The 9,839-nt window shown below is 45.4% G+C and overlaps 1 long non-coding RNA gene across 1 annotated transcript; it reads left to right on the plus strand.

Moving 5' to 3' along the window:
- The first annotated feature begins 1,727 nt into the window (after positions 1-1,727).
- LOC143741522 (uncharacterized) lies at positions 1,728-9,153 on the plus strand. Its single transcript, XR_013205107.1, has 3 exons — positions 1,728-2,503; positions 3,370-3,808; positions 9,051-9,153. It is a non-coding gene; the product is annotated as an uncharacterized LOC143741522 (long non-coding RNA).
- Positions 9,154-9,839: the final 686 nt, after the last annotated feature.

Consider the following 9,839-nt stretch of genomic DNA (forward strand, 5'->3'; position numbering starts at 1 on the left):
GAAACTCCTCACACAGCCCAAATGAACAAACACAAGGGCAGAAACAGTGTCATGTTACAGGGCATGATAAGGAGATTTTACGACCTCTGAGGAATGTGGCCACATACTCAAGAGAGAGACTATGAAACAGAAACCCTCTTTAAAACAGACTTTGCTGCATTAATCATAGACTAACTGATCTATAAATGAACATGCATAAAACTGTGAAAGAAACAGTGTAAATGGTTTACTGTCTCGTGTACTATTAGGTATATATTATGGTACGTATCCTGGTATACAACCAACTAACGATCAATGTAACCTCACCTGTATAATGCCTCCTACCTAACTAATCCTCATTTAATGACTCACACTTTGATGTACATCACCTTCTTCTAGAATGCAGTGTGGATGTGTTATAGCTATTTTAGCATTAATGAAGGTATAATCTTGCTAGGGACAAAGATCCGTAAATCAACTAAGAGCCACTTTCCCTCTCAGACATGTCCCCTTTCTGATTGGTTCGAGTTCAACCCTTAGGGGAGGATCTTCTCCAGGCCTTATTAGAGACAGTCCACATGTGACCTCCCTCTCTTAGTTCTTTCATCCAGCCGCAACACTGTTCTGGTGATACTGGGGAGCTCCCTCCCCCTCCACGGGGGCCCCAGGGCCCAGCAGGCCTCGATTCCAACCAGATATGGGCTCAGGCAGGAGAGAGATGACTCTCTCACAAAGAACCAAGGACAATCCCAAGAGTTTTGGAACAAAGACTCCAACCAACAACGACTCCAATCACCCATCCTTCCGACTTCCTCACTTCTCCTGGGTGCTCTGCGTGGCCTCAACACAGTCCCAGGCCTTGCCCAAACCAGCCATGCGTTCCTGGAGAAAGAGAACGCTCAACCAACTTCCACTTGACACTGCCGGAACCATCAACGACTTCAATTTTCAACAACTTCAAGAATTGTTCCCATTACAAATGCAAGTATTCAATTCAATGAAATGTGAAAATGAAATTCTGATGGTTCTTCTCATAGACCCTCTTCCGGTTTCCAATTTCATCCTATCACTAACCTATTTATGTATTCATGTGTGTATGTTGTTTAGTTTATTTATATTCATATAAATATCTATATTTAGTTAATAAAACTTGTACATAATATGTATTTGGTTCTGTTTTGTTTGCAATACAAGTCACTTTACGATCACGGTTTTTGCTACTGGCTCAAAGTACTGTACAGGCGAAGAAATAATTATTCTTCGGTGGCCATGGAGGATACCCTTTTCTTAGAATAAATTAATAATCAAAATAGTTCGTTGGAAGAACTGATTAATTGATTGTAATATTAATTCAGCCACATCAAGTTAATCCAATTAACTGACCCAAATATTTATAATTAATAATAACAAGATATTATTGATTATTAATATTTCCAAAAAGCTGAGTTCCTTACAACACCTTGCGGTTTAAAAAGCTAATTTATGGGAAAATGTCTCTTTATGCTGAGAAAAGAGGTGGATGCAAATCTCGGCAGGTAGCCTACATTATGTGTTCTGCCGGAATATGCCTTCACCTCTTAAGATCCTTTTCAGACACTTTGCTGTGACATTGATCAAACATGGCACCAAATATATTTGCTGAATCTCAAGGAATGCTACATCTACTAACTGTAATGAAATATTAACAACTTTAAACGTTCATAAAAGATTTACTTCGAATCATTTATCACCATTGATGAAAACCACAAAGAATATTATAGCGTTTAAAAGCAGTATTTGACGGTGCATGCAATTCTCGGCAGGCATGCAAAACTCTGCATAACACCTGATTTAGAGACAATTTATCCCACTGAAGCACTTAAACAAATGCTCAAAGCCATTTGTTTTATCACTGTGTACAGTAAAATATTTAGAATTTTTATTTTCATGTGTCTTGTCGCCAAATCGTCTCTGCTGTCGCAAACCTCAACTGTGCGCATGCGTCAGTGGAACCACATGATAGGCTTAAAATATTACCCGGCTTGACTGTTAAAAGCAGACGATTAGCTTTCCAGCAGGAGGGGCAGGACGTGTGCATATAACCGCCATCTTTGGCATTACGGGTCTTCCCTTTATAGTTGTATTGAGGATTGAGGAAGTTGCATGTCTCTATATAAATTGTCTCTGGAAATAGTCACCAGGGGGATCTGAAGTAAGATAACCTACTGTTCCCAAACTGGCAACAGTGCAACTGCACCTGACTTTCTGCCACAACTAGAACTGTACTTTTCACTGACTGAAAGCTTTAAAGAATGTTTTGTCCTCAACCTAATTTTTTACCAATGCAAATCACTTTTGAATTTGTGTATTTTTCCGTCCTGTTAGACTGCCTATCTAGGAACCATTGGTGGGTGTAATGTCCATGTTGCAACTAGGAGAATTTTGACAACATTGATTGGTAATTCTTTAGCCACTCAATTGAACTGGAATGGCTCAAACCACAAGAGACCTTTTCAGAACCTGAGGCTAAGAAGGGTTGTAACAGGTAAGCTAGCATGTGGCATTAGAAATGGCATATATTAACTACTTCCCACTAGTGTTGTCATGATACCAAAATTATGACTTCGATATGATACCAGACTAAAATACCCGATACTGAATCGATACCATGGGAAAAAAATAAAAATAAAACAGTAAAAGTAATTGAAAAATATGACTGAACTTACAGTTCATTATAAATTAATTTTTTAAAATTTGACCATTCCTTCCCCTTTATAAAATAAAATAATAATAATTACATGGCATTGACATTATTGTCAATCATGTTAACATTTGGTAACCTTTCACAATTCTGAACAGGTTGGGATGACCAAAATCTTATTTCATGAAACGAGTTATTTAATATTTTTTAATGTAATTTTATAATTACAATATAGATATTTAATTTAAGTGTATCTTTCCTATTAAAAATAAGCAAAAAAGCAAATTACAAACAATATGACAAATCCTATAAGAGACAAATAAAATAAACGGTGCTTAATTTCTTTTTTGAATGCTACTGTTAAATAGTAGTGTACTGTAGCTGAAAAAAATAAAGTCTTCACTCTATAAATTAACTATAGACTGATTCTTAATAAATAGATCAAATTTATTAATTCGAGCATTGGGTGATTGTCTATTTTCTGTTGTTGTTTCATTAACATTAATTACACAGGATATTAGGCTGTTGGTCCGGCCCTTTAAGACATAAACGTAGGCTACCCAATGGAACACATACGATTTATTTTTACAAACGGTTTATGTTCACTAAAGACAAACCCGACTGTGTTTACGTGAATACTCGTCAGCACATACATTTTTATCTAGAATTGTGATTATTCCATCCTAATAATCTGCTTTTTTGCTTTTCAGAGGCTGTAAGAAAATGTTCCTTTCAGCCAAGTCCATCTGATTCTGAAATTGAGAGTGAGATAAAGGTGTGGCTGCGGAATTCAAGAGACAGAGCGGGTGGACGAAAGGAGCGGTACCACCGTCTGCTGACTAGTCAAGAGACCTCAGGGATGAATAATTAGCACACCAAACAAAGCTCAAAGTAATAATTTGGAATTTATATTTGTATAGAGAATTTTTAGTCCGTTTCAGAGTGTTAAATTAGCTTTATTAACCTGTATTGATCTGAATTAGATGTTTTATATTTTGTAATTTATAAATACATTAATTTGAAATTCCTTTGACTACTGTACATTTTTGACAATACAGACATTAGGTATGTGGTGACTGCATCCATTTCAGATGTTTAGAATAATTGTTTTTCCAGGAAAGACTATAGTAGCAGAAAAGTATTTATATAGTAGAAAACGTCTCGATTACGTATGTAACCCTAGTTCCCTGATAGGGAACGAGACGCTGCGTCAAACGCTGTGGGAACGCCCCTGCATTGTGCGTCATGAAGCACGTATGGAATCAGCCCAATGGAGAGATGGAACGTCATAGGCGGGTGACGTCATCGACCAGGAAACTATATAGCACCCCATAAACACAAGCGCAACAGCTTCTGATAGGCCTGAAGGAAGGGCTAGCGGGAATGCCGGGAGTATGGTGGAATGACGCAGCGTCTCGTTCCCTATCAGGGAACTAGGGTTACATACGTAACCGAGACGTTCCCTTTCAAGGGAACTCGAGCTGCGTCAAAAGCTGTGGGAACGCTAATACCCACGTCGCCATAGGACCAAGTGACCGCCATGTGAGAACTAGCTCACAGAGGACGAGAGCACCTGTGCCCCAGGGGTAGAACTTAAGTCTAGGTCGTAGAACTTAATGAAAGTATGCGGTGAAGACCATCCAGCCGCATCACAAACGTCACTGAGGGAAACTCCTGACAGTAAGGCTTTAGAAGCCGCCATACTCCTGGTAGAGTGGGCTCGTACAGCCAAAGGTGAAGGCTGACCAGCCAACTCATAGGCAAGTGAGATAGCCTCGACCACCCACTTGCTCATTCTCTGTTTAGACGCGGGACACCCCTTCTTGGGTGGCCCAAAGCACACAAATAGTTGTTCTGACTTCCTCCACAGGGCAGTTCTGTGGACATAGGCGTCTAACGCCCTAACAGGGCAGAGTAAATTAAGTTTCTCCTGGTCAGACGACAGAAATGGAGGAGGACAAAAGGCCTGCAGAACTGTAGGTCTAACAAAATTAGTAGGGACCTTGGGAATGTAACCTGGTCTAGGATGCAGAAAAGCCTTAACCATGCCAGGCGTAAATTCCAGGCACGATGGTGAAACCGACAGAGCCTGCAAATCTCCGATTCTCTTTAGTGAGGAGATAGCAAGAAGAAAGATAGTCTTAAACGTGAGAAACTTCTCAGGAACTTCTTCGATAGGTTCAAGAGGAGCTAGGGAAAGACCTTCTAATACGATGGCCAGATCCCAGGCCGGCACTCTCGTACGAACTGCTGGCCTCAGCCTCAGTGTGCCACGAAGGAAACGAGTTATAAGCGGGTGTCTCCCAAGAGAAACTCCACTGAAAGGGACGTGGTAAGCAGCCAGTGCCTCCACATACACCTTTAGTGTGGAGGGGGATAGCCCTGTGGAGAAGCGCTCCTGCAGGAATTCCAGCACTGCACCCACTGGGCAGTTAACTGGGTCCTGCAGGTGCTCTCCACACCAAGAAGTGAAGAGTTTCCACTTCAAGGCATAAAGCTTCCTCGTGGATGGAGCTCTGGAGTGAAGAGTGGTCTCAACAACCTCGGCCCCCTCAGAGGCCAAGCCCACAATACTGGGCGGGGGTGAAATATCATGCTGCCCGCCTGAGAGAGTAGATCCCTCCTGATCGGGAGCTCCAAGGGAGAGCCGTCCAGGAGAGAAATCAGGTCGGCAAACCATACTCGGCCGGCCAGAACGGGGCTACTAATAGTAGGCTGACCCCGTCCCGGCGAAACCTCTCCAGAACTCCAGGTAGCAGAGCAATCGGGGAAAGGCGAACAGACGTGACCTCGGCCACGGCTGCACCATAGCGTCCAACCCCAGAGGGGCTGGATGGCTGATGGAAAACCACAGATGACAATGCGTGGTCTCCTTGGAAGCGAATAGGTCCACCTCGGCGCGACCGAAACTCAACCAAAGGAGCTCCACCACCTCGGGATGGAGTCTCCAATCCCCCGGCCTCGGCCCCTGTCTCGACAGGGAGTCTGTTACCACATTCAAATACCCAGGAAGATACATTGCTCTCAGAAATAGTAACCTCACTTGGGACCACAGGAGGATCTGACGGGCCAACTTGTAAAGCCGGCGAAACCGCAGGCCCCCCTGATGATTTATATAAGAGACCACCGACGTGTTGTCTGACTGAACTAACACATGATGACCTCTCAGGTCTGCTAGGAAGTATTTCAGAGCCTGGAACACCGCCAACATCTCTAGACAATTTATAAGCCGTGATAGATGATGGTCCTGCGACAGCCCTTGGGCTGGACGACCACTCGTGACCGCCCCCCACCCTGTGAGGGAAGCATCCGTCGTTAGCGTTACGCGACGACAAAGAGCCCCCAACACAAGCCCTTTGAATAGGAACCAAGTTTGTTTCCACATGACCAGAGCACGAAGGCAGCGCCGTGCGACTTTGACCGTGCGGAGCGGATTTCCCCTCGGGGAGGATCCCTTGGTCCTGAGCCACCACTGTAGCGATCTCATGTACAACAGGCCGCAAGGTATAACGTCGGACGCTGCTGCCATCAGACCCGACAGTCTCTAAAACTGTTTTAAAGTAAGTAGCTGGCCTAGCTTTACTTGTTTCACAGCTGAGAGAATCGAAACGATGTGGGTCGGAGCGAGTCGCGCCTGCATCGAAACCGTAACCCAAACGACACCCAGAAAAGTGGTCTTCTGAGGACATAATAAACTTTTCTTTGCGTTCAGCCTCAACCCCAACTTCCTGATATGAACGAGAACGACATCTCAATGTCGAATCGCCATCTGCTCTGTCTGAGCTAAAATCAACCAATCGTTGATGTAATTGAGGACACGAACACCCTGAAGCCTCAGGGGCACTAGTGCTGCGTCCATGCATTTCGTGAAAGTGCGGGGAGATAAAGCTAGGCCAAATGGAAGAACCCTGTGGTTGTACACCTCGCCCCCGAAGGTGAACCTCAGGAACTTCCTGTGTTGTGGAAGGATGGAAATGTGGAAGTACGCGTCCCTTAGATCTATCGTGACAGACCAGTCCTCGGATCTGATTTGTGACAGGATCTGCTTGATAGTGAGCTTCTTGAAATTTTGGCTTCCCTACCGAGCGATTCAATAGGCGCAGGCAACCCCCCATCCTATTTTGGAACGATGAAATATCGGCTGTAATAGCCTGACTCCACACTGGGAGGAGGAACCCGTTCTATAGCCTCCTTTTGAAGGAGTGCTTTCACCTCTTGTTCCATAACCAGAGCCTGCTCGGGCCCACCACTGTAGGCAGAACCCCTCTGAATCTTGGTGGACGACACCTGAATTGGATAGCATAATCCCTTTCTATTGTCTGCAGGACCCAATGAGATATTTTTGGAAGGCTTTTCCACTCTGCCAGAAATTCTACTAAGGGTACCAGTCTCTCGAGACTGTCCTCTGGTGTAACTTGAGCAGCAAACGCAGCGTCCTGTAACGGCACACCGGCAGGGAACAACTGGTCTAACCGCTCTGAAACCCTCCTCAGAGGGAGCGAGCATCCCTCGGGAAATCGCTCGCTGGGACCGTCTGCGCCCCGGCATGAAGGCGGGGTTGGCAGAACGGCCCCCTGAGGGCACCGAGGAAGAATGGGCACTGTAGAAAGAGGTGCACACCTTTCCGCCTCTGTGGGGACCACCCTCAGTGTCCTGCGCGCCGTGGCGCCAGGACTTCTTCTTAGCCGAAGCCTTCTTAGCTAATATAACTGTCCTCAGATCAGTTCTATTACTGGGAGATTTCGGCTGAGAGTGCCGCGGCTGAGCCCACTGTCCAGCAGGGGGAGCACGAGACGCGACACTCTGCTTCAGCGCCCTATATGATGAACTCGCAGACGGCCGGGGCTGCTCCCGCCCAGCAGCCCCAGGGACATGAATTTTTAAAGGGAGAAATTTATTAAAAGCTGTTGTTTGCTTTTCCTTCTCCTGGAATTTATTGATGACAGAATTTACAGCATCGCCAAATAAACCCAGGGGGGAGAGAGGAGTGTCTAAAAGGAAAGCTTTTTCTTTTTCTTTTAAATTTGTCTGATTTAACCACAGATGTCTTTCTGCGGCCACCAGAGCTGCCATAGATTGATCCACTAGCTTGGCCGACTCTCTGGTTGCGCGCAGGGATAAATCAGCAGCCTGACGCAGTTCGCGGCACTGACCTCCTCACTCTCACTCACGTCCCTCAGCAGGTCAGCCTGGTATGCCTGCATAATAGACATAGTATACAGACATGACGCAGCCTGACCCGCCGCCGAATACGCTTTACCCACAAAAACCGAAATATTTCTAAGAGGCTTGGCGGGTAATGCCGGTGCCTTAACAGATGACGCAGCCTCGAGGGAGAGAAAACTCGCAAGCGTCTCTTCCACGCGAGGCATAGCCGAATAACCATATGATTTTGCCCCCACAATATTAGAATATGTTGAAGTCTGGGGACTAAACACTCTATATGTCACCGGTTTTTTCCACGATTTCGACACCTCAGTGTGGAGATCGGGAAAAAACGGCAAGCACCGGCATGGAGGTTGCACTCGTGACGGCAAAAATCTCTCATCTAATTTTCATTTAGAAACAGACTCCTGTCTAGTCACTGGCCATACAATGCTGAGTTTTTCTACAGCTCTTGTTAATACCTCCACTAGCTCATCACTTTCGGGAGTGTTAGGTGGCGAATCCTCCACATCTCCCTCATTTATAACTGGTGCCTCAGCCCGAGCGGAAGAAACCGCAGCGCGTGCTAATGAACACGGGACTGAGGCACTGGATCTCACAGGTGAAGGGAGAGATAAGGCAGAGCCCGTCTCTAACCCCGCTGAGAGATCCATATGCAATCCCCACGATACGCGTCGTCACTCTGCCTCGGCAAGAGCGGGACCCGAACCGCGGGGAGCGCGCACCGAACCGCTCTCCTCGAAGAGCGCCCGGCGGGAGCGGAGCGTCCTTAATGGCAGACGCTCGCAATGCTCACAATCAGCTCCCTCGAGAGCTGACTGGGCATGCTGCACTCCCAAACAAACAACACAAAGAACGTGTGTATCCCCACTAGTAAAATAACGCGAGCAGGGAGGGACACACTTCCTAAACTACTGTTCGTTCGCCATATCTCTCTTAATATATATAAATATATATATATATATATATATATATTTATATATATAAATTGTTTGTGTGGTGCAGAGTATGTAAAGACAGTCAATATTCACACAGGGACAGATTCACATATAGCGCGACTGAAGGCACAGAAAGCTGTTGCGCTTGTGTTTATGGGGTGCTTTATAGTTTCCTGGTCGATGACGTCACCCGCCTATGACGTTCCATCTCTCCATTGGCCTGATTCCATACGTGCTTCATGACGCACAACGCAGGGGCGTACCCACAGCGTTTGACGCAGCTCGAGTTCGAGGGAAGTATTTATAGTGAAACAGATTTATTGTTTTAGACTAATAGTGCGGGCGCTGTGTGGGCTTAGTGAGGGCTTCCTGGGGACTAAATGAGGACTGCCCGTGCAGGGGCCAACATTTTGTCAATCAGCAAATTCTCATGGGCCCTGCACTGGCAGCCTGCTGGGGGCCCTTAGGCTAGCCCTAAGTGGGCCCGTAAAGGGCCAGTGCAGGCTTGTTTGCAGGGTCCGCATTGTAATGGATTTGCTTTCTCGTTGGTTGTTTGACATGGATTTTAAACAGGGTTCAACAAAAGGTAGGCTCTAAATTACTACATTCCTGCTGCTGGTGTATAATGGGTGTGTCGTTGCGGCTCCAACCAACCAACTCGCGTAGTTTTCAGTCCTACATAACATGTAGCGTTGTAGTTACATGTAGCCTTGTATTACGCGCTGTGAATTAAAATATCCTACAAGCCTGCTCTAATGCCGCGCTTGTTACTAGATAAGTTGTTGATTATTGCTCGAAACGTGTTTGTGTCTAGTAACTTGTGAAGTAGCATCGTTAGCGGCTACCGCTAGCTATTACTGGATTTTAAAGGGGACATATCATGCTTTTAAATCGTTCCTTTTTACATATAAATCATACATTTGTGGTCTATATAAAGCGGAACTGCAGTGCTTGGGTCTGAATACCTCATTATTATAGCTCCACAGGCCCCTTTTTTACCCCTTTTCTGATGTGCGTCTGAGAGCAACTCGTTCTGGTGTGGTCTCTTTAAATGCAAATGAGACACTTCATACCCC

Source organism: Siphateles boraxobius, unplaced genomic scaffold (genome assembly GCF_051911475.1).
Source record: "Siphateles boraxobius isolate OS27281-9 unplaced genomic scaffold, OSU_SipBor_1 19, whole genome shotgun sequence".
Classification (NCBI taxonomy): domain Eukaryota; kingdom Metazoa; phylum Chordata; class Actinopteri; order Cypriniformes; family Leuciscidae; genus Siphateles; species Siphateles boraxobius.